This window comes from Leptodactylus fuscus, chromosome 11, assembly GCF_031893055.1.
Source record: "Leptodactylus fuscus isolate aLepFus1 chromosome 11, aLepFus1.hap2, whole genome shotgun sequence".
In the NCBI taxonomy this organism is placed as follows: Eukaryota; Metazoa; Chordata; class Amphibia; order Anura; family Leptodactylidae; genus Leptodactylus; species Leptodactylus fuscus.
Window position 1 is genome coordinate 65,151,234 of NC_134275.1, and position 23,472 is coordinate 65,174,705.

At 43.4% G+C, this 23,472-nt stretch overlaps 1 protein-coding gene across 2 annotated transcripts in view; it reads right to left on the reverse strand.

The window, feature by feature from the left end:
* Positions 1-23,472, reverse strand: part of LOC142184165 (leucine-rich repeat and fibronectin type III domain-containing protein 1-like protein) — a 365,943-nt gene that overhangs the window by 111,634 nt on the left and 230,837 nt on the right. For both annotated transcript variants that reach the window (XM_075258895.1, XM_075258894.1), the window contains exon 3: positions 18,555-18,607. The gene's annotated coding sequence lies outside the window, so the exon portion shown is untranslated. The remainder of the gene's footprint in view (positions 1-18,554; positions 18,608-23,472) is intronic.

Genomic DNA, 23,472 nt, shown 5'->3' on the forward strand with positions numbered 1-23,472 from the left:
ATAATGGTGTGTGTAGGGGCCACTATGGCGCATAATAGAGCACACAGGAATGCAGCGGAGGTTGGTCAGTCGAGGTCTTTAGTGTCAGTTAGGAAGGGGGGGGCATGTCAAAAGGTCGCCACGGGGCCCCGCCATTCCTAGTTACGCCACTGGATTCATGTGACTGTAACCTATCTGCCAGGGTTCAGGAGTCAGACTCATTTCAAGTGAATGGGGCTGAGCTGCAATTCTACATGCAACCTGTAGACATGTGTGGTGCTATTTTTGAATAAAGGCATCCATAGTTTTCTAATCCAATCCTTCTAATGCCTAAAATTTTGATAGGTTTTTATGAAGTCCACAAAGACATGTGCCCTCCCTAAAACACATCCCTGCATGTAACGCTGTGTAACACAATGGTCAGGGGCAGGAGATGGGAGCGCTGGTAATGATGTCTTCCAACCGGCTTCAGATGCAAATTTCTGAGTCACTGTCGACTTTAATAATCTGCTGTGTAGAAACGTTCTCTCTCTTGCGCACTTTCCACTCAGCATATTTTATTAAATTCGTATATAACCCACTTTGCTTCATTCTTGATATCAAAACATTTTTCCTCTTCATTATTTTTTATCAGATTCTCTTCTTTTTTCCCCCAAAAACCCATTTCCGTTTTTTATTATTTTTGTCGGAATTTGTTTCTATTTTTTTTCCATTAACCTTCAGTTTTATTTTTAGATCTTTAAATATTTAAATGTTTTTTTTTGCAATTCGCGGTAATTTGTTATATTTTGCTCTTTGACTTATGACCATTTTGGTCCCTCAAGAGTTAAATCCGCTGGTGTTGAAGTTGGGAATGAGTTCTGGAGAGAGCTTCAAAGTGAATAAATTAATGTAAAAGACGTTCGTTACCAAGGACTTGAGAGCTCAGCAATTTAGAATGAAAAGTAAATGTTTCTAGAATCTTCATGTTCAGCCCCGTTTACAATCTATTCGTGAATGTATCATCAGATTATTGGAGGGGATTCAGTCCTGTCTTTTTGCTTTGTTGGAAATTTTTGGAGCCCCATTCCCCTCTCTCATTTATTTGGGCCAGTACTTAGTTACCAGTATAGCAATTGTGACAATGGGGGAGTTTGAGGGCACCTGTCAAGAGACTATCAGATATAAAACCACCAACTTGTCCTATTGTACTGGTGACTTCGCGTCCTAAAATACGCTCATAATAATACTGAGAAATCAGTCCAATGTTCTCCAGCAAAGATGGCGAAGTACGCCTCGGCTTGCTGTGCATTTGTTGGGCATCTAGCGGGGCAAATCTCTTGATAGGTATTACACAAGGCTGACTTACCATACCAAGGTTTGGGGCACAAAACCACTGGTCAGTGGCGTAACTAGGAATGACGGGGCCCTGTGGCAAACTTTTGACATGGGGCCCTCCCCTGACCGACACCGACGACCTCGACCGACCCCCTCCTACGCATTCCTGCGCGTTCTATTATGCCCCATAGTGGTCCCTGCACACAGTATTATCCCCCATAGTGGTCCCTGCACACAGTATTATCCCCCATAGTGGTCCCTGCACACAGTATTATCCCCCATAGTGGCCCCTGCACACCGTATTATACCCCATAGTGGCCTCTCCACACAGTATTATCCCCCGTAGTGGCCCCTGCACACAGTATTATCCCCCATAGTGGTCCCTGCACACAGTATTATGTCCCTTAGCGGTCCCTGCACACAGTATTATCCCCCATAGTGGCCCCTGCACACAGTATTATCCCCCATAGTGGTCCCTGCACACAGTATTATACCCCATAGTGGCCTCTCCACACAGTATTATCCCCCGTAGTGGCCCCTGCAAACAGTATCATCCCCCATAGTGGTCCCTGCACACAGTATTATGTCCCTTAGCGGTCCCTGCACACAGTATTATCCCCCATAGTGGCCTCTGCACACAGTATTATCCCCCATAGTGGTCCCTGCACACAGTATTATACCCCATAGTGGCCTCTCCACACAGTATTATCCCCCGTAGTGGCCCCTGCAAACAGTATCATCCCCCATAGTGGCCCCTGCACACAGTATTATGCCCCATAGTGGCCCCTGCACACAGTATTGCACCCCATAGTGGCCCCTGCACACAGTATTATCCCCCATAGTGGCCCCTACACACAGTATTATGCCCCATAGTGGCCCCTGCACACAGTATTATACCCCACTGTGGACACCCATAAACAATTATTATACTCTGGGGTCTTTTCAGACCCCAGAGTATAATAATCGGAGACCTGGGGGAATAAAAACAAAAAAAACTACTGTTACTTACCTGTCCCCAGCTCCTACGCTGTCGGCCTCCACTGCCGTCCTTCTTCAATGAGGTCGGACGTCACATGACCCGGGACGCAGGCCAGGTTCATGTGACGTCAGACAACTAGGAAGGAGGCCTGGCCAGGATCGTGCAGAGGTAAGTAACAGTGTTTTTTATGTTTCTTACCCCCCCCCCCCCCCCCGGGCCACCGATCATTATACTCGGGGGTCAGAAAAGACCCCCCAAGTATAATGATAGCAGCGGTAGCGGTTGTCACCGGGCCCCTAATGTCCCAGGCCCTGTGGCAGCTGCCTCTGCTGCTATGGCGGTAGTTACGCCACTGCCACTGGTCCATTCCAAGATCATGGTGGTTCAGTGTTCCACAAACTTGCGATCGGTTCCTTTGAATGTTCCACCATGAGGAATAATCTTTTATCCACTAACCCAGGGGTAGGGAACGTACGGCTCTCCAGCTGTTGCAAAACTACAACTCCCAGCATGCATACTGGCTCTGCTGTTCTTGGAACTCCCATAGAAGTGAATAGAGCATGATGGGAGTTGTAGTTTCACAGCAGCTGGAGAGCCGAAGGTTCCCTATCCCTGCACTAACCCAATACCAAGCAATCTATCAACTATAGCAATGACGATACCGTTGCATAATGCAGTGAGACATGTGAGCCCAAGTCTCCCCAACCTTCACCCTCATACACCACAGACAATTTTAGGCTTGTAAGAGCAGATCAACCGCAAAGGCATCATCATGCTTAAGCTGAACAACAGATCGATCAGGTCACCTGTAGGCTGAAGGAAGCCAGTCACACAATGGGAGGGATTATTATTCAGTAAGCATTATTAGTTTTGGGACACATTGGCACAAGCATTTGGGGCCACTATGGGGGACACAGACTTGTGGGCGACACGGGTTAACATTATTACCACTTGAGGCAATACTACTACTAGGGTCATTTTTAGAGCATAATTACTAATAGGGCACACGGGTGAGGGCGGTATGATTGCTACTGGTAATTTGGTAGAATTTTTGGTAAAAATGACTAGTTGGGGCATTTTGGAGGGCGCTATTACTGTTGGGGGCGTTAAGGAGACACTATTATCCATGGGGCACACTGGGGAAGCTTTATTATCATGGAAGGCATGGACTATAATGGGGTTTTTGTCATTTCCGCAGAAAAAATACGGAACAGGACAATTTGTGGTTGGGAGAAGTGATCATGGCAGTCTGGGTTGAATGGAGGAGATGAGGAAATGGAATAACTACAATCAGAACACAAGTCATGTAATGTACTATGATGTAATGGGATTGTATTTTCCTGTGACTACATCTGTTCAGTACTGTTGTCTTTGGGGCCACAACTGCACAATGATGCGGATTCCCATTGAAAATGATGAGAGCGAGCGGTTTTTGGACACATATTTCAGTGTGGAAAACCCACAGAAGTCTATTTCACCTACAGGCTTAATCCAGGATGATCCAACTGTGGTACAGACTGGCATACTACATCCAGGCACAGTATACCAGCTCTGAACCAGTCATATCTACCTCCTATATACTTGGCATTAGGTTGGACTAGGAGTAGCCTAGTGAGGATGGCGCTGATAGATTCATGGCTTGTCCTCCCTGCCTGCAAACTATATCTGATATGCCACAATGTGTTGGCGTAATATTATTAGCTTTATTTCATTTTGGGTTACCTTGGTAACTGCAATATCAGAACAAACATAAGATGCACAAAAAGACTTACAAGAAGAGAAAATGTCACTAATTATGTTTGTCCACTGATAAGCTATGTGTGCAAATGTCACAATAGGCAACCAACCTAATAATACATCTCCATTAAAGTGAACCTGCCAAGTAATCTCTAAGAGCAGAATAGGATAGAGGAGAGAAGCTAAACGCAGTGATATATAGGGTTATATGATAGAGGAGAGAAGCTGAGCTCTGTGATATATAGGGTTATATGATAGAGGAGAGAAGCTGAGCTCTGTGATATATAGGGTTATATGATAGAGGAGAGAAGCTGAGCTCTGTGATATATAGGGTTATATGATAGAGGGAGAGAAGCTGAGCTGTGTGATATATAGGGTTATATGATAGAGGAGAGAAGCTGAGCTCTGTGATATATAGGGTTATATGATAGAGGAGAGAAGCTAAACGCAGTGATATATAGGGTTATATGATATAGGAGAGAAGCTGAGCTGTGTGATATATAGGGTTATATGATAGAGGAGAGAAGCTGAGCTGTGTGATATATAGGGCTATATGATAGAGGAGAGAAGCTGAGCTCTGTGATATATAGGGCTATATGATAGAGGAGAGAAGCTGAGCTCTGTGATATATAGGGCTATATGATAGAGGAGAGAAGCTGAGCTCTGTGATATATAGGGTTATATGATAGAGGAGAGAAGCTGAGCTCTGTGATATATAGGGTTATATGATAGAGGAGAGAAGCTGAGCTCTGTGATATATAGGATTATATGATAGAGGGAGAGAAGCTGAGCTCTGTGATATATAGGGTTATATGATAGAGGAGAGAAGCTGAGCTCTGTGATATATAGGGTTATATGATAGAAGAGAGAAGCTGAGCTCTGTGATATATAGGGTTATATGATAGAAGAGAGAAGCTGAGCTCTGTGATATATAGGGCTATATGATAGAGGAGAGAAGCTGAGCTCTGTGGTATATAGGGCTATATGATAGAGGAGAGAAGCTGAGCTCTGTGATATATAGGGTTATATGATAGAGGAGAGAAGCTGAGCTCTGTGATATATAGGGTTATATGATAGAGGAGAGAAGCTGAGCTCTGTGATATATAGGGTTATATGATAGAGGAGAGAAGCTGAGCTCTGTGATATATAGGGTTATATGATAGAGGAGAGAAGCTGAGCTCTGTGATATATAGGGTTATATGATAGAGGAGAGAAGCTGAGCTCTGTGATATATAGGGTTATATGATAGAGGAGAGAAGCTGAGCTCTGTGATATATAGGGTTATATGATAGAGGAGAGAAGCTGAGCTCTGTGATATATAGGGTTATATGATAGAGGAGAGAAGCTGAGCTCTGTGATATATAGGGTTATATGATAAAGGAGAGAAGCTGAGCTCAGTGATATATAGGGTTATATGATAGAGGAGAGAAGCTGAGCTCTGTGATATATAGGGTTATATGATAGAGGAGAGAAGCTGAGCTCTGTGATATATAGGGTTATATGATAGAGGAGAGAAGCTGAGCTCTGTGATATATAGGGTTATATGATAGAGGAGAGAAGCTGAGCTCTGTGATATATAGGGTTATATGATAGAGGAGAGAAGCTGAGCTCTGTGATATATAGGGTTATATGATAGAGGAGAGAAGCTGAGCTCTGTGATATATAGGATTATATGATAGAGGGAGAGAAGCTGAGCTCTGTGATATATAGGGTTATATGATAGAGGAGAGAAGCTGTGCTCTGTGATATATAGGGTTATATGATAGAGGAGAGAAGCTGAGCTCTGTGATATATAGGGTTATATGATAGAGGAGAGAAGCTGAGCTCTGTGATATATAGGGTTATATGATAGAGGAGAGAAGCTGAGCTCTGTGATATATAGGGTTATATGATAGAGGAGAGAAGCTGAGCTCTGTGATATATAGGGTTATATGATAGAGGAGAGAAGCTGAGCTCTGTGATATATAGGATTATATGATAGAGGGAGAGAAGCTGAGCTCTGTGATATATAGGGTTATATGATAGAGGAGAGAAGCTGAGCTCTGTGATATATAGGATTATATGATAGAGGAGAGAAGCTGAGCTCTGTGATATATAGGGTTATATGATAGAGGAGAGAAGCTGAGCTCTGTGATATATAGGGTTTCCTACTTTGTTTTAAGTTTAAAAAAAAAAAAAGGTTTTGCCGCGGAGACCATAAAACGCTCACTGGCAGACACATTGCACACCCATTCAAGTGAATGGGTTTGAAAACTGACTGCCGGTTTTCGTCTCCTGTCCAGATTCTTGGGCAGAAGACAGAAACCTGAAAGTGGAGATGTGAACTATATCTCCAGATGTGAACCCGCCCTCAGCAGCATTTCTTGTATGAAGAGCAGCCAGTGTAGACTGGCAGGGGGTCAGGGGAGCCCTGCTATAGGAGTGTTGGGGATACTTTCTGTGTGATGAGGGGGGCAGATAATAGAGGAAATGCTGGGATGAGAAGACTGGAGGAACTGTGACTTGAGTATCAAATTTATTTATTATAATTAGAAATGAGCGAGTAGTATTCAATCGAGTAGGTATTCGATCAAATACTACAGTATTCGAAATACTCGTACTCGATCAAGTACCACTTGCTGTTTGAATGTAAAAGTTCGATGCAGAACCAGCATTGATTGGCCGAATGCTATACAGTCAGCCAATCAACGCTGGTTCTTCTCCTACTTTTAGAAGTCTTCTCCGTGCAGCTTCCCCACGGCCTCTTCCGGCTCTTCATTCACTCTGCCAGGCATCGGGCCTGGGCAGAGCCGACTGCGCATGTCTGCTTGTAGTGCGGGCATGCGCAGTCGGCTCTGCCCGGGCCCGATGCCTGGCAGAGTGAATTCAGAGTCGGAAGGTGCCGCGGGGAAGCTGCAAGGAGAAGACTTCTCGGAGGATCCAGCCCGACCCTCACTCGTGGACTTGGTAAGTATAATTTGATCGAACGTTGCCTATCCCTGAAATGAGCATTTTCCCCCCATAGACTATAATAGGGTTCGATATTCAATTCGAGTAGTCGAATATTGAGGGGCTACTCAAAACGAATATCGAACATTTTACTGTTCGCTCATCTCTAATTATAACCCATTCTCAACCCTTTGACAAAATTGTTTTTCAATAGTCAACCTCTTTAAAATAAACCATATCTTGTATCTAAAGGGAGTGTCACGGGGGTGAAGCATATTAAACCAGGAACAGATAGGTCAGGTTCACCTGACTGTATCATCTTTTCTTTCAACTTCTTCCCCCATGAAAATTGCCAAGATATTCATTTATTTTACAATAAGTAATTGAGCAGTATGGAGCACTGAGGGCGGCCCGTTGCTCCAAACTGTTACTCTCCACATCAGTCCAGCCCTGCAGATAGATAGGTTAGGTTTACCTGAATCCATGTGAATTGATGTCTCCATTTCTAACGTATTGCATATCTTTGGTGCAAATGTGTCCCCATTGCTCCAAAGAAGTAATTTGCCAACATTTTGCCAACGCAGGCACCGATTCACAAGGGGACAACACTGCTGGATTTGTGTAACCCTAACCTATCTATCTGGGTTGATATGCCGGGTTCTGCTGACAGACTCTCTTTCAGCCGCTGATGTCACCGCTAATTTATACATATCAGACTGTAACCGGTGTGACACAGATGAGATACACATCGCGTATTGACCTGTAATACTTTGAAAGGTTGGAGTAAACCTTTGATCTATCAATGATCAAATGAAGTCAGTGTTTAATATGATGGTAAATCTGGTATACGGAGCATCCACAATTAAAGATGTGTCACCTTTCCAAACTTTGAAGTCTGACTTCCTTATCACAAGTGAAGGCTGAGAGACAAGACGGTTTAGAGGTAAAACTTAAATAGAAAAAGGGAACTCAGAATCAATTAGGCCCAGAAAGTCCTTGGTAATGTATTTTGGAAGCGTAAGTGGAAATACAGAGAGCTTTTCCTCATCACAAGTCACAAAGAACAAAAAGATCTGAGCTGGTTTTATGGCTTGCCTGGAGTTAAAAGGGATATATATTTGCGGCATGAATTTTAGAATATTAACCCATACGTATCCGAACGGCCATATAGTCTAAGAGTACTATTACAGCAAACCCTAGTACTAACACTTGGGGGTGCTGGGTGACCTAATAGAACGATATCAATGGTCGGTAGCAGATACTTTACATACAAGCTCCATTAAAGCTGTGGCCAACCCACTTAAACCATATTTATTTGTCTTGGTTCGTTCTTTAGGGGTATTCAGGGGCGAAGGTGTTATGACTTTACGGTTCATTCTCAGCAGTCAGGAGTATATAGACTATAGTTACACCTGACCTGGTCTTAAAGGTCCCTCTACGCCATATAAAGCGACAAGTGCTACACATATAATTTAATAGCTGTACCTATTGTTGTAACATTGTTGTAATGTATAACCATCAGAGTAGCAGGTATAACAGCTGATATGGACTGTGACATCACTGTGTGTATTATGCCTATGTTGTGACATCACTGTGTGTATTATGCCTATGTTGTGACATCACTGTGTGTATTATGCCTATATTGTGACATCACTGTGTGTATTATGCCTATATTGTGACATCACTGTGTGTATTATGCCTATATTGTGACATCACTGTGTGTATTATGCCTATATTGTGACATCACTGTGTGTATTGTCCCTGTACTGTGACATCACTGTGTGTATTATGCCTATATTGTGACATCACTGTGTGTATTATGCCTATGTTGAAAGGAATAGTCCGGACCCTTCTTGACATTGTTAGTGCAATGAATTGCTTGCACTCGACTTATTAGTAGTGGATTGGCTGAACATCTTTCATTCAATGACCTGGCCCAAACTTGTGTCAGGCAGGATTTAATACCCTCCATCCCCATTGATTAGCTTTTCCCAGTAGGTGATACTCAGAGAATGGAGCAGAAAGCAGACAGCACTGTGCTCTGTGTAGTGGCTGAACTGAGTCACTGCAGCTGAATGGGATCTGATCTGCAATACCAGGTCTGGCCACTACGTTAGTGAACAGCACTGTCTGCTTCCTTCTCTACTCTCTCTCTGTATCAGCTGCTGAGAACAGCTATTCGGTAAGGTTATCAGGTGTCAGACCCACAGATTTGGTAGTAATGAGTAATGGTAATTTCACATGGCCATAATACTGCTTAGTTTTAGTTTGCTATGTCCTGGACCGCACCGACCTGCTGAACCTTGCTCGATCACAAAATGATTCTAGGGTGATACTGCTTAAATTTAGTAGTCAGAAGCCATCTTGAACATTATGTGCTCCCTAAAAATTGTAGGCAATGATATCCGCACAAATATATAGGCTATGGTATATGCACAGGTAAACATAGGCTACAGTATATGCACAGTTATATACAGGCTATGGAATATGCACAGGTATATACAGGCTATGGTATATGCAAAGGTATATAAAGGGTATGGTATATGCACAAGTATATATAGGCTATGGTATATGTACAGGTATATAAGGGCTATGATATATGGACATATATATATATTAATAGTAGTGTTTAAGTTGACATATAGTATGAGTTATATTGAGTAGGTTGGTTAGTAACTTGGTGTTATTACAGTACATGGGAAGCTTGTAGGATTTACAAGGAGCCACAAACAGTAAGGTATAGTGAAGACGTTTTCCATAGGTCTTTCATCTTGATCCAATGTAATTGTCTTTGCAGATTAAACAGAATAATAAGCCCTTATATTATACATATCTACTATACATTGGTAACAGGATTATCTCTTCATATACAGAACTGCTTGCATCTGACAAAGAAAATCCATTACTGCTAATATGAGTATGACAGCAACACGTGTAAGAACAAGCCTGTTCTCCAGCATGCACAAAGGTTACAATTTGCAATTGTTCCAGACGAGAGGAATGGATTCACTCAGATAATGCTGTGCGCTTTCTCGCCCCCAGCTCTGGTACAAGGACTTTCCATTGTGCCAGTCTATTGAGCTCTAGGCCTGCCCGCTCCCCCCGCCTCTGTCAATCACTTCACTTTGCTCCTACTTGCTAGAACATCCTTCTGTTCCTCTCCGCCTGCATTCATCCCGCTGCCTCCTCCGATTCTGGTGCACCCTCCGTCTAATCCCTGCACCCCTCCCAGCCATTCAGTCACCAGCCTCCCGACCTCTGCTTTACTTCACCCCTTACTATAGCTCTGTCTTGTTTATCCGCTGCCGATGCCACTGAACAAAAACATGTATTCTATTAGACATGGCGGAAGAATTTTACAAAATACGTTGACTATTTATGGACCAACGCTCAGCAGGGTAAGCACTAACACTGGAGACGAAGACGTGACTGTCCGGCATGATGGAGCCTGGTCGGTGGTCTCCTCTTCTGTCCACCCCAGTAGCTTAAAAGGACAAAAATGCCTCACGCAACCCTCCATCAATTTGGGAAGACATGGCTGAAATGCACGTACACTTATTGTAGATCTGTTTGCACTAAAAGGTTAATGTGTCTTGCAGACGACAGAGAATTATCTGTATGGAGGATAACTGGATGCTATGAAAGCTGCACATTTACGGCTCTTTCAGACATCTCAGATAATGGACTCTCCAGAGCTGTTGCTTCCTGTACTCAGACAATGTAGAATTCTGCTGCTTTTGTCATCCCTTCGACCCTGGGGCCCATCTGCCAATGTGCACTGGTATGTGGTAGCGTGCACTTACATTCATCTCCTGCCGCCAAGACCTATCTTAAGACCGGACAGGGCTCTGAAGAGAGTATCCTAACACTGCTCCATGCTACCACACGGCAAGACAATGGGACAAAGTAATTCTTATGAGCAGAACAGGCACAATTTTTGGTGCAAAACATATTTGCACCAAAAATTGCTCTATTATGCATCTCTTTCCAAAACTCATGCCAGTTGTGAAGCTTGTGGGCATGGGTTGGGCAGGGAATTCATTAGGATGGCTGGTGGGTGACGGAGCCTTGACAGCCCAACACATTCACAATTACTTACACCAGTTTTCCAGAGAAGGTTTCAGTTCCAGAGAAGGTTTCAGTTTCTGGTGTACCGGTATACTCCTTCTGAGATGCACCAGAATTATTAGGAGGCCATTGTCTGCTAATAATAATGGTGCACCTGATGGCAGACGAGAACAGATAAAGACTGTATAAAGGTGTATACAACTCTGGTCTTACTGAATTCTGTGTCCGGCCAAAGACTATAGTTCACATAGCAGATACTATGGTGGTCGTTACAATAGAGTGGTTAAAGAGAACATGCCACCAGGTATGTAAAACCCAATGACATACCTTCATTGATAGATGCCGTTATTCTGAGTATTTTGGCGTTTTGTTTATCCAAATCCGTTCAGCCGTTCCAAAGATATTAGCCCTTTTAGTGTTGCTACAAATTATGGCATACTAGTCAAGTGGGTGGATACAGCAAATTAAGACCACACCCCCAGATAAATCACAATATTGCCGCCCACTTGGCTTGCTTTCTGCACCAGCACTAAAAAGGCTTATATCTTTGGAACGGCTGAACAGATTCAGATAAACAAAACACCAAAATGCTCAGGGTGACAGCACCGATCACATGACATATGTCATGGGGATTTTCAGTTTTGGTGACAGGCCCTCTTTAATTTATCACAAGCCTGAATGTGCTTTTAGGGTAAGGGAAAAGATTGACATTGAGAACCTATGATTTCTGCACAGAGTCATATAGCGTGGGTACGGCGAGGCAAGTAAAGTAATGATAATGATTTCGACTTTTCTCTAGAATCACTAAGTAAAAAAAAAGATCGCCTTTCTGCTGTTTTTTTTTACTGGTGAAGATCTAATTTCCTCTTCGTATCAATTAAATCTGTCTCTCCTTCTGTCAAACACGTCTTTCAAACATAAGAACTCCAAGTGGGAGAGGAATTGTACTTGGTGACAAAACAGGCAGCAAAATGCCTATGTGCTCACGCTAGCGCGTCCTGCCTCCACACCTAAGCGTGTTATTATGGAACAATTAGCTGTACGACTGCGATTCCTATGCAAACAATTGTCAGAAATTCAACTGACAAGTGCCTCTCATTGTGCGGCTTTAAGACGCCATCGGCCCGCTCTGTTAACTATTAATGAACATCTTGAGGGATTTCTAGGCAGTAAAAGTTGAAGATTCCAAGCATTTTCTCATTTGATATTTTTTCGAAATCTCAACCAGGGCCAACACAATTGTTAACTCATTTGGTTTTTCGTGAAACCATTGGTCAATCCTAATGGAAGGGAAAGTTGCGTTGGGATCTCCATCTGAACGACCCGAAAGATGGAGAGCCCCACCACCAAAACTGACCTGCAGACAAGGGTGATGCCCATAGATTATAATAGGGTCCTCCCTGGGGTGAATCTGCCCCTTTCGCCGCCCGAAGCGAACAACAGAAAGCCGCCACCCCCCACCCCCCCCGGGGAGGAGGGGGCGTGGCAGAGCGGAGGGGGCAAGGCTTAGCGAAGGAGGCGGGGCTTAGCGCCGTTCGCAGGCAGAGAGCAGGCACGAAGAAGACCTGCTCTCTGCCTGAGCGTGAGGGGAGGCTGCCGGAGCAGCGCTGCTCCAGTGGCCTCCCCAATCCACCGCTCTTTGCTAAGCCAGTCCAGGACAGCTTGCGGAGACTCCAGCGCAGATGTGGACTTAACCTTATGGAAACAACGATCCATATTATGATCAAGAGATCTACTGGTCCATCTTGCACCTCTATAGGTCTGAATTCACACTAAATCCATGTTGGACGCTGCATGTATGGGTTTATTGTCCCTAGATCGAGAATGGATCCCTGTGTTGTCCATAATTTTCATAGACTTCCTTAGACTTTAAAGGGATCCTATCATTAAAACTTAATTTTTTCTCACTACCACGTAGGAATAGCCTTCTCTGCAGTCCTCTCCTACCTTTAAATGTCTTCTCCGCGCCACCGTTCGGTATATAATCTGGTTTTTGTTGGTATGTAAATGAGTTCTCTCGCAGCACTGGAGGCATCCCCAATGCTGCCAGAGAACTCTCCAGCGCCGCCTCCATTTTCTTCAGGAATGGGTCTTCATCGCGTTTTGTTCCGACGGTGGCTTCAAACTTCTAGGCCTCAGGCAGCCAACTGCGCATGCCTGCCGGCCACAAGAAGGATGACCGCTTACAATACTGTGTAAGTGGCCATGCGCAGTCGGCTTTTCCCTAGGCCCGAGGCCTAGAAGTTTGAAGCCAACCCCTGGAAGAAGACACGAAGAAGACCTATTCCTGAAGAAGATGGAGGTGGTACTGGAGAGTTCTCTGGCAGCATTGAGGATGCCCCCAGTGCTGTTTGAGCGCTGAGGACTGCCTCCAGTGCTGCGAGAGAACTAATTTACATACCAACGAAAACCAGATTATATACCGAACGGCGGTGCGGAGAAGACATCTAAAGGTAGGAGACGAATAGCCTTTCTTAAGACTATTCCTACGTGGTAGTGAGAAAAAAAATAAGTTTTAATGATAATGGAGCTCTGAGGCCCACAAATTGGACCGAAATAGAGCATGTCTTCAAACTGAGGTCTACATCTACCTATTAAAAGAAATGGGTCCACATGTAATCCGAGATTGAGAATAAATGAGAATAAGGCCTAACTCCAAGTGTAATCTGAGGCATACGGAGACTCTTTGTGTTTTTAAGAAAGCTGCATACAAAATGGAGCCATGATATGACCGGGTACGTAGTTGGCTGTATACCTTCAATAAGTGTCAACCAAATACTTGTTAGGCCAAATATCCATATACATGAATGCTCAGTTTTGCCAGCATGTATGGGATTTCAGACGGACGGCATATCCCTTAGAAACAAAGGATCTTTGTCTCTCAGACATCTGCCCAATGGATGTTGGCCGAACATCTGATATTAGGAGGTTGGCTGATCCTGAAGAAGTCAGCTGGCTTGGTCAACTTTAGTATGGATATCCAGTCTCAGATTGAAAACCCTTAAGTACACTTGGACAGGCAAAACCTCCATCTATCCAGGAGGAAAAAAAATCTGCAAGAATCATATATCCAAAGCAAGGAGGGATTGTCACAAATATGTATTCAATGAAAACTGAAAAGATGCAGAATCCCTTTAAATCTAAGACAGTTACTAAAAGGTATTATTAAGAAGGAAACTTGACTTTGTGGAAAACACATTTCTATGAAATTAGTTTTAAGGTGAAGACCAAGAGATCTAAAAGGTTGCAAAGTGAGCAGAATAATGGGCACCTATGTCCTGCAAAACCTGACATATTGTCCATCAAATGATAATGGACATCCACAAACTCATCATCCAAATCGCCATGGACCTTTTACAAGACACTGAAATATTAGTTATTCACAGCAGAGCCTTCCGATGTAAAGAGTCGATCATCTTTGGCCTTTGTAGTCAAGTCCGGAGTCAGGGACTTGTCGACATAAGCTCTTACAATTTTCTTTTGAATTGAGAATAATTGTAGGATAGTTACAGGATTGTCACAAAATTGTACAGTACAGTCTTACCAAAGACATCATGCATAGGACTGTATTACAGCTAGAGTTTTTGAAAGTCAGAGTTTTTCTACAAATATTTTTGTAAAAAAAATTGACTTCATACAGTATGTATATAATGCTGTAATATAGTGCCGTCATAATGGTGCCATATATTGCATCTGCTATATACTGTCCAAATAATACCACCATACAATAACAAAATAATACTGCCATATAGCGATGACATAATATTATATATAGCCCTTCGAATAGACCACTGCACAGTGTAAAAGTAAGTTCTGCAGACGACTCGGACCGAGAGTCCATCAGAATATTTTTCTTCTCCTCGGTAAGACTGATCCATGTGGTCCCATCTTTGATTCCCCAGGCCCCCTTTCACTGCATCCATTCAAACCTACCCTGGTATTATGGCACCCAGAGAATTCTAGTGGCCAAGCTATATCTCCATATGCCCTGATGTCTTGGAGCTTCTTGGATGTTCTACCAAGAGAGAGCAGCTACTCAAATACCCTTGACCGGAGAACGGTGCTTCATCTATTGGGGGCAGCCATTTTTTCTGACTGAGCACATAGCCTGCAGAGGGGTGAGGAATGAAGGCAGGGGACACCTACATAGCAAGCCAGATCAGCCAAATCAACCCTAGTGGTCAATGGTGCAACAGCCTGATCACCACTGACGCCCATATTGTTAATTTCATACAAAAGCATAAGGTGTATTTTTCTCTGACGATAGGTTCGCACCTGAATTCAGGTTTCTGTTCGTCGGGTCCTGGGTGTTTAGGGACTTGTAGACCAAAACCTAATCCGCTTAAAAAGCAGTTACCCATGGAATCCTATGGACCCCAAGACTATAATGCGATCTGACGGATTTCCATCCACCGGGTCCTGCTTGCAGGGCTTTTCTCTCCACATTTTTCAAGTGGATTTGGGGACGGTATCCCGAACAGAATCTGGGCGCAGGTGTGAACCTAGCCTGAGTCCCAAGGTGGCAAAGAAAGTACCTACAGCTCTATCGTATGAAGCTACAGAGGCTTTATGTTCCACCATACAAGCTGCGTTCACGGTATGTCGAACAGTGGCAAACACACAATGTGCCTCATTACCTAGAATCTAGAATCCATCCGCCTCCCTCCCTAAGAAAAACGTATGCAAATATCTCTTGTGGGTCTACCATAACCTTGAGAAGGTATATCCCTTGACAATAATTCCTAAAAACTATCTGAGGTGCCGATGACTTCTATTGGCAAGTTCTAAGCCATGACTAATATCGTAATTTACATGAGACAAAAGACTAAAAAAGTTGCATGCTAAATAGAATATTCCACATGGATATCAGTACGACACCCAGGGCAGCCGTATGACTCCAGTGTAATGGTACACCAGGCTGTCAAATAATAACTCCAAAATGGTAATACTTGAAATTAAAAACGAAGGAATGATGAGCGCAGGAAATCAGCACGACACATCTGCAGAGAGGATCAGATCCCAGGGTAAAACCTGAGAGGATAGACTCAGCACAAAATGCTAAATGTGACCTTTTTCATATTGAAATCTCCTTTTAAGAAGGATCTGCTGTGGAATCTGTTTACCGAAACGTATACCTCACCCTGCAGTGTCAATGACTCTTTTAAGGTGCACCTGCAAAGTACCTTGGAGGAAATGACAAGGGGCCTATGACGGGTCTGGCACTAAACTCTTTCCCATGCTTAAAGGGGGTTTCCAGGGTAAAAATATTGATGTCCTATCCTTAAGATAGGTCATCAATATCAGGTTAGTAGGAGTCCAATACAGAGACAGCGCCATTCTGTGTAAAGTGGCCAGACTAGGTACTGCAGATCAACATCCATTTACGTGAATAGGAGTTAAGCTGCAGTGACTCCCGCTACACAGAGAATGGGGGTGCATATAAATTAATACAGTTCTCATTTGGTTCAAAATTAGCTGTTTTAATCTTGAATGCAGTTAGCACCCCCTATTGGTGACAGCATGAGTGCAGAATTTTGCAATTTACCTAATCAACTGAAATTCTGGGCTTGCAACAAGCTAGGTTATCAAAAAATTTGTGTTTAGCCGTACCTGAAATTTTGGGGGTTCACCATTCACAAACCTTGATTATATTCTGGACTCCTTTCAGACCCCAGAGTATATTAAGCAGAGGCATAGGAGAGGGGGTGTAAGTATAATAACCAATCATACCTACCTTTCCAGAAACTTTAGTGCAGGTCCCTGTCCTCTTCAGGTCTCTTCTGGATTCCTTAATGATGTCAATGGCCCAGGGAGACCATTGAGACCTGTGATTGACCCTCAGCAGTCACATGGGGCGTGCTTGAATCTACCAGGGCCGATGATGTCATACTGGTAGCCAGAAGAGGCTGAAAGAAGATGTGGATGGAGTCCAGCAGAGGAGAGTAAGGCTGTTAAGTTTCCACACTTTCCCAGGCCTCTGCTTATTATACTCTTGAGTCTCAGACTATATTAATAGCAGATCTGCTGAATAAACTTTGCAAATATTCGTAAGACGATATTGCAAGGCTCATCCAATTCCAATCACTATCACATACCCTTACAGAATCTGTTTACGTCTTACTCCCCACCCCAAATATATACGTTAGAGAATCTCTTACATAGGAAATACCCATATCTAATTTCTACTAGATTATTTGTTTCGGGACCACATGGAGGATGCCGCAGATTCACAAAGAGTGGAGGAGATCATTGACTGTCTACTTTTATCTTGTATTTGTAGCTTTAGTATCCGTAGCTGCAAGCAAGGAATTATAAAGCTAAGTACCACATAAATTAACAAAATGCAAACACAAGTGCTACTTTATCAGATGAAGACCACCTGCCTGTCCTCCAGGTGCACGCCAAGGCTCACGGCCACTTCATTGTCCTTGTAATTAGCTACGGGAAATCAATCTATGCTGATTTACATGTTCCTGTGTTGCACTAGGTTATTTTGGATGTCCTTTAGCAAAATAGGACACGAATAGGAAAGTACAAAATGTGTAACGTTAAACGGATGGTGCACAACGACAATGCCTGTCCTGGATGGACATGACATATACACACTTGCTAATTTTTATGTTTGCAAAATAAGGAGCCCGGGACCTCTTTCCACCCAGTGAGGGTTTTGTAAACCATAACTCTTTCCAGGATGTGCTCCATGGTCAGTTATCAAGTGCAATGGGTCTATATATTCATACAGGGACATTGTCTCTTATATATATACTCCAATTAGGGTAAATAGGCAAATAGACATCACAGAGGGAGATCCGTGACTTGAAGACTTTCCTTTTATAGATAGAGAGGATTTCTGTTTTGGAAGAACTGGACAATCCATTGAATGGTCAACCAATTACATGAGATGATGACATATAATTTCCAGGGTTAAGAGAAACAGGATCAAATATATAACAAGTGTTGCCTCTGTCAACGCCAGTCTGTCACCAGAACCCAGCCAGGAAGCTAAATAGATCAGGGTCCCCTAAATCAAAAGTTCTTCCCCTCTTGTGAATCGGTGCCTCCACTGCCGACATATCGCCGGTTTTGTCAATATGCAAAGGAGCTCTTTGGAGCAACGAGAGCTTTGCGGCTTACCTCTTTGGAGGAACGGCAACGCTCTCGTTGCTCCAAAGAGCTCCTTTGCCTATTGACATAAACAGCCATATCTCCGCAACAGAGGCACCGATTCACAAGGGGAACACACTGTTTGATTCAGGTGATCCTAACCTATCTATCTTCCGGGCTATGGTGATATGCTGGTTCTGGAGACAGTAACCTATCTATCTGCAGGGCTGGGTTTATATGCTGGTTCTGGAGACAGTAACCTATCTATCTGCAGGGCTGGGGTGTTCTGCTTGGTTCTAATGACAGACTCCCTTTAAAAATAGGACAAATCCCATCTCCAAATGAAAAAGGCTCTTTGTCCTGCTACAGAGACTGAACCAACACATAAAGCCTTGCAAGAAGTCCATAAAATGCTATTAAATCTTAAGGTCACGGCACTTACCTGTATTACGCAGTCCTTTGAACACGTTCGCTCAGGCAGGTATGCAGTGGTGCCTGTTAAAAAAGGAAGAAGACTATAATTTAGTGACAAAGAAAAATGTATAGTATATTGCAGAGATATCTGAGGATTCAAAGGATTATTATGTGGAATATGCAATGATAAATTGCTCCAGCACGGCACCCATTCAGGTACTGATTGATGGCACCTCACCCCCTAGGGACACGTTATATACGTCGGCATACCTAGCAATCATAATGTCCCATAGCAAAGGTCAGAAAATAAAAAAGTAGAGGGAGAAATGATGTGTTATTTGACATTTTTAAGTACATTTATTTGAAGAATAAAAAGATAAAAAACTACAGTCACAGATGTGCGCTTACCATGGCCTATAGAGTCCAGTTGATGGGCAGAATTCGGTAACCATTTCAGCTACATTTTACTTTTTCACTAAAGGGTTAACAATCTCCTGGTAAGGGGACCAAGAATATCAAAGTGTTGTGAGAAAGATCTGCGGGCCCCCTCCCTCCACGGGCCCCCTAAAACTGAGTGATGTAAACCCCTAGTCTTGGATACTTTGGTCTTTTCCCTACATCTTTGGAATGAGAGATGGGTGACGTGATCTTCAGTCAAGGAGAGTACGGACCAACCCCCTGGAATAACCGGGCCAAAAAATGTATATCACCAGCGCTCACTCGAAATGGTGTAGAACAAGAACTTTATTGCACAACGCGTTTCGAGCCATAAACGGCTCTTTCTCAAGTGCACATTAACCAGCAGGTTTTCAGAGTGATATGGAGGTCTGAAGAACCAGAAGGCAGCGGTTGGCGGAAGCCAGTAGATGGCAGCAGTACACCAAAGAGTAGTCGTCCAATCTGAGACATTAACGTGAGGTCAGTGCAATACAGAAGGGTAATCAGTTTACGTTGCAGAAAGACAAAGAGTTGATGACGAAGTTTGTGATACCAAAAATTTGCCGCAACCGAATGGAGAGAACCAGAGGATGGGAGTAGTAGAGAGGATCTCTAACAGCGGCCAGGAGTACTCAACTGACTCCTCCAGCCCAGAATCTCTTCCCTTGATCTTCAGTCAGACCCTTCCTCTCTTTTTGCAATAATGGTCAACCTTCGCTGATGCAACTCAGGGGTGTAGTTAGATTTTCTCTCACCTGGGGCAAAAATTCAGTTTGGTGCCTCTTGCTCTTTACCATAACATATACAAAACTATCCTAACGTGTATATGAGTCATATGCTCTGGGTGCCACCCCACACTCCAAAGATGGCCATAAAGAGGCACACATCCACTTGTCTAAGCGAGCATATGTTATCAGAAGAGAGAGGAGCATAAACATAAGAACAAAAGAATTGGGCATCTTCAAATGCAACATGCCCAACCCTTCTTCCAACGAGTCTCCAGTCAATAGTATGTAATGGCTCTACTAAGCCTTGTTACTAGTGCCCTTCTCCCATCACCCACCAATAACCAACCTCCAAGACACTTACCCTCCATCAGCATCTCACAGAAACCCTCGACTTTACTTCCCGACTGCAGAAAGCATCTTGTGTTTCTATAGAAAAGACGTGAGGCTTGTATATATATATGTATACTCATAGACAGTGGGTGACTGTCAAGATGATTCACCAGAAGGTAGAAAACATCAGACAAGATGATCTGTATCTGAATATTCAGGATTTCAGACTCATGTTTTTATTAAACTTCTGAGATTGACACAAGAAAGTAGAAAAAGGTCTTATCAGATCATAGAGAAGCTAAACACATTTAATAGGATCGCGGCTTAACCGGCCCGGGTCAAACAGTATGATGGAAAATCTGTAATACAGCTACGAGAGACAAATTATAGGCCAAGAGCAAATCTAAGCATTTCCTTTCATTAAAGTACATTAAAATCCTCTGCACCTCCCCAATTATATTGTATTATACAGATAGTGACGGCACAGCGAAGGCAACGAGTTCTACGGGAATTTGAGGATAGCGTCGCGGGGCCAGGGCACAAAATCCTTTAACAAGAGAGTTTTACGTGCGTGAATGAAAGACTATATGATGAGCGATGACCGCCGCGAAAGTGTCTCAGACCAGATGTGACCACTCTCCTTATTCATCTAGTTCCTAAAGTGCCAGGGAAACTTTGTTCTTGTGGATTTTTGCAGATTTCTTTTTCGATTTAATCTTTCCATCTGCTATCTTGTCTGGTCCGCTCTTTATACGGGATATACCATAAAAAGGATTTAGGATAGAGAATTAACACCTGATCATTGGGGTCTGATCAATGAGATCGCCACCAATGCCAAGGATAGGGTATTTCTACCCCGCTACACATTCAGCATCACCTCAGCCATTTGGTGGACGGTGCTCCTATTCACTTTAAGGGTGCCCCAGAGACAGAGGCCTAAGGTCCTGGGCCCCCGTGCAAAATTTGTAATGAGGCGTCTACTGACCTTGTGCCATTTTGACTAGTGGTCTGTTTTATCTTTCTAAGGGACCTTTAGAGTCGTGGGCCTAGTAGCCACTGCAATCCCTATGGCTACACCCTTCCCAAAGATACCCAAAGTGAAGCACAAAACTGATAATGGGTCCAGAGAACCTCAGTTATGAGGAGAGAATAACGGAGTTAAATCTGTTTAGTTTGGAGAAGAGGAGGTAAGGGAAGAGAAGATAACTCTATATAAATATATATGGCTCAGAAGAAATATGAGGAACAGCTGTTCCATGTAAAATCCCTTCAAAAGACAAGGGGGCACTCCTTTGTCTGGCAAAAAAGGTGAAATCTCGAGAACTGACAAGGCTTCTTCACCTTAAGGACTGTAAATCTGTGGAATAGCCCAGCCCAAGTGATGGTTCTATACTGTAAGGGCTGTAAATCTGTGGAATAGCCTACCCCAGGAGCTGGTTCTATACTGTAAGGACTGTGAATATGGGGAATAGCCTACCCCAGGTACTGGTTCTATACTGTAAGAGCTGTAAATCTGTGGAATAGCCTACACCAGGAGCTGGTTCTATACTGTAAGGACTGTGAATATGGGGAATAGCCTACCCCAGGAACTGATTCTATACTGTAAGGACTGAAAATACATGGAATAGCCTACCCCAGGAGCTGGCCACAGAAGTCACAGATGACAAATTTAAAAAGGGATTAGATGCCTTTTTAGAGTAAAACAGCATTGATGCTTATGGAAATGTACAAATGTCCTTTCCCAATCCCTGGTTGAACTTGATGGACAGAAGTCTTTTTTTCAGCCATACTAACCATGTAACTATGAATGAATACAGATTTTTAGTTTAAAAATAATGTTAAGGCTCTGCTGGTATCACCTCCATTTACCCACCAGATGACAACAAACGTTTATATCTCTTGTTTGTAAAAAGCACAGTCCATTGCTCTATTGCATTCAGAGGCATTTAAAAAAAAAAAAAAAAAAAGTATACTGGAGCAGCCCTGTAGCCCTGTATGTTTTCTTAAACATGGGACCCTATTGTGGTATTTACCGCTACATTTTTTTTTTAATGATATGGACAAGACATTTCCTGCTTACATGTAATACACATATCATGTCATATCATGACAATGTCACTAGTTGTCTAAGAAAATCAGGCATTGATCTGTAGGGTTCTACCTACCAAAAGGTGGCGATAGAGTAAGTTTTCCTTCTTCCATCACTGAGAACTTACTTGGATATTTCCTTTTCTGGAGAGTAAGATACGAGACACTTATATATCAGAGGTCTGTCTGTCCTCCACTATTCCATTGAATTATGAATGTAGCTCTGGGCTACAGGGTATACAGTATACTGTGCATTATATTTGCACGTATTTATAGGTTTTAGAGGAGAAAAATAGGGGAAAAAAAATTTTCAGGCAAAAAATGGTAAAATATTTAATGTATGGGAGTTGTAGTTTTGGAACAGCTGCAAGGCCACATTGACAGGTGACCCTGCAGCTGTACGGGGATGTATAGGGCGTTTTTTTTTTGTGGGGCCAGGTGTACTTTTTAGTTATACCATTTTGGGAAATGTTTATTGCTTAGATCACCTATTATTTAATTCAGAGGCAAAACAGAGAGAAAAACCCAGCGGTTTAGCACTTTTGATTTTGACGTTCACTGTACATAAAAATATTAGTAGACCGGGCATTTTCAGACACAGGGATACCTAATGTGTATGTTTCACAGTAATGTTATACTTTTATATGTATTCTAGGGAAAGGAGGTGAACTTTTATTTATTTTATTTTTTATTATATTTTTTTTAAGTGGTTTTTTTTTTTTTTTTTACTATTTTATTATCCCCCGCCTAGGGGGCTTGAACCTGCAATCATTTGATTGCAAGTCCCATAGACGGCAATACAAGTGTATTGCCGTCTATGGGAGATTCTATACATTACTATCGCGGAGGGTCATAGACCAGCCGCGATAGTAATATATATCTATGACAGGCCTGGGAGCCTTCATTAGGCTCCCAGCTGTCATCGGAACAGGTCGGCTCCTGCGGCCTCGCCGTGCAGGAGCCGGCCTGCATCACTAAAGGTATGGGGCCGGTGGGGGCCGGTGGGGACCGGCCCCGGGGCTAACTAACTGCCGGGACCTGCGGAGGAGGAGCGGATTTACAGCATGCCACCGCTGGTTTGCTTCAGCGGCAGGAGCGTGGCAATCTGCAGGCCCCGGCAGCTAAGACACTCCCCGGCATCTGCTGTAATAGACCGGCGGATGCCGGGGAGTGTTTTAGCTGCCGGGGCCTGCAGATTGTCACGCTCCTGCCGCTGCAGAAAACCAGCGGTGGCAGTAGCGCGGCCATGCTGCAAATCCGCTCCTCCTCCCACATTCGGACTATAAGACGCACCCTCATTTTCCTCCGAAATTTGGGGGAGAAAAAGTGTGTTTTATAGTCCGAAAAATACGGTAATTGCAC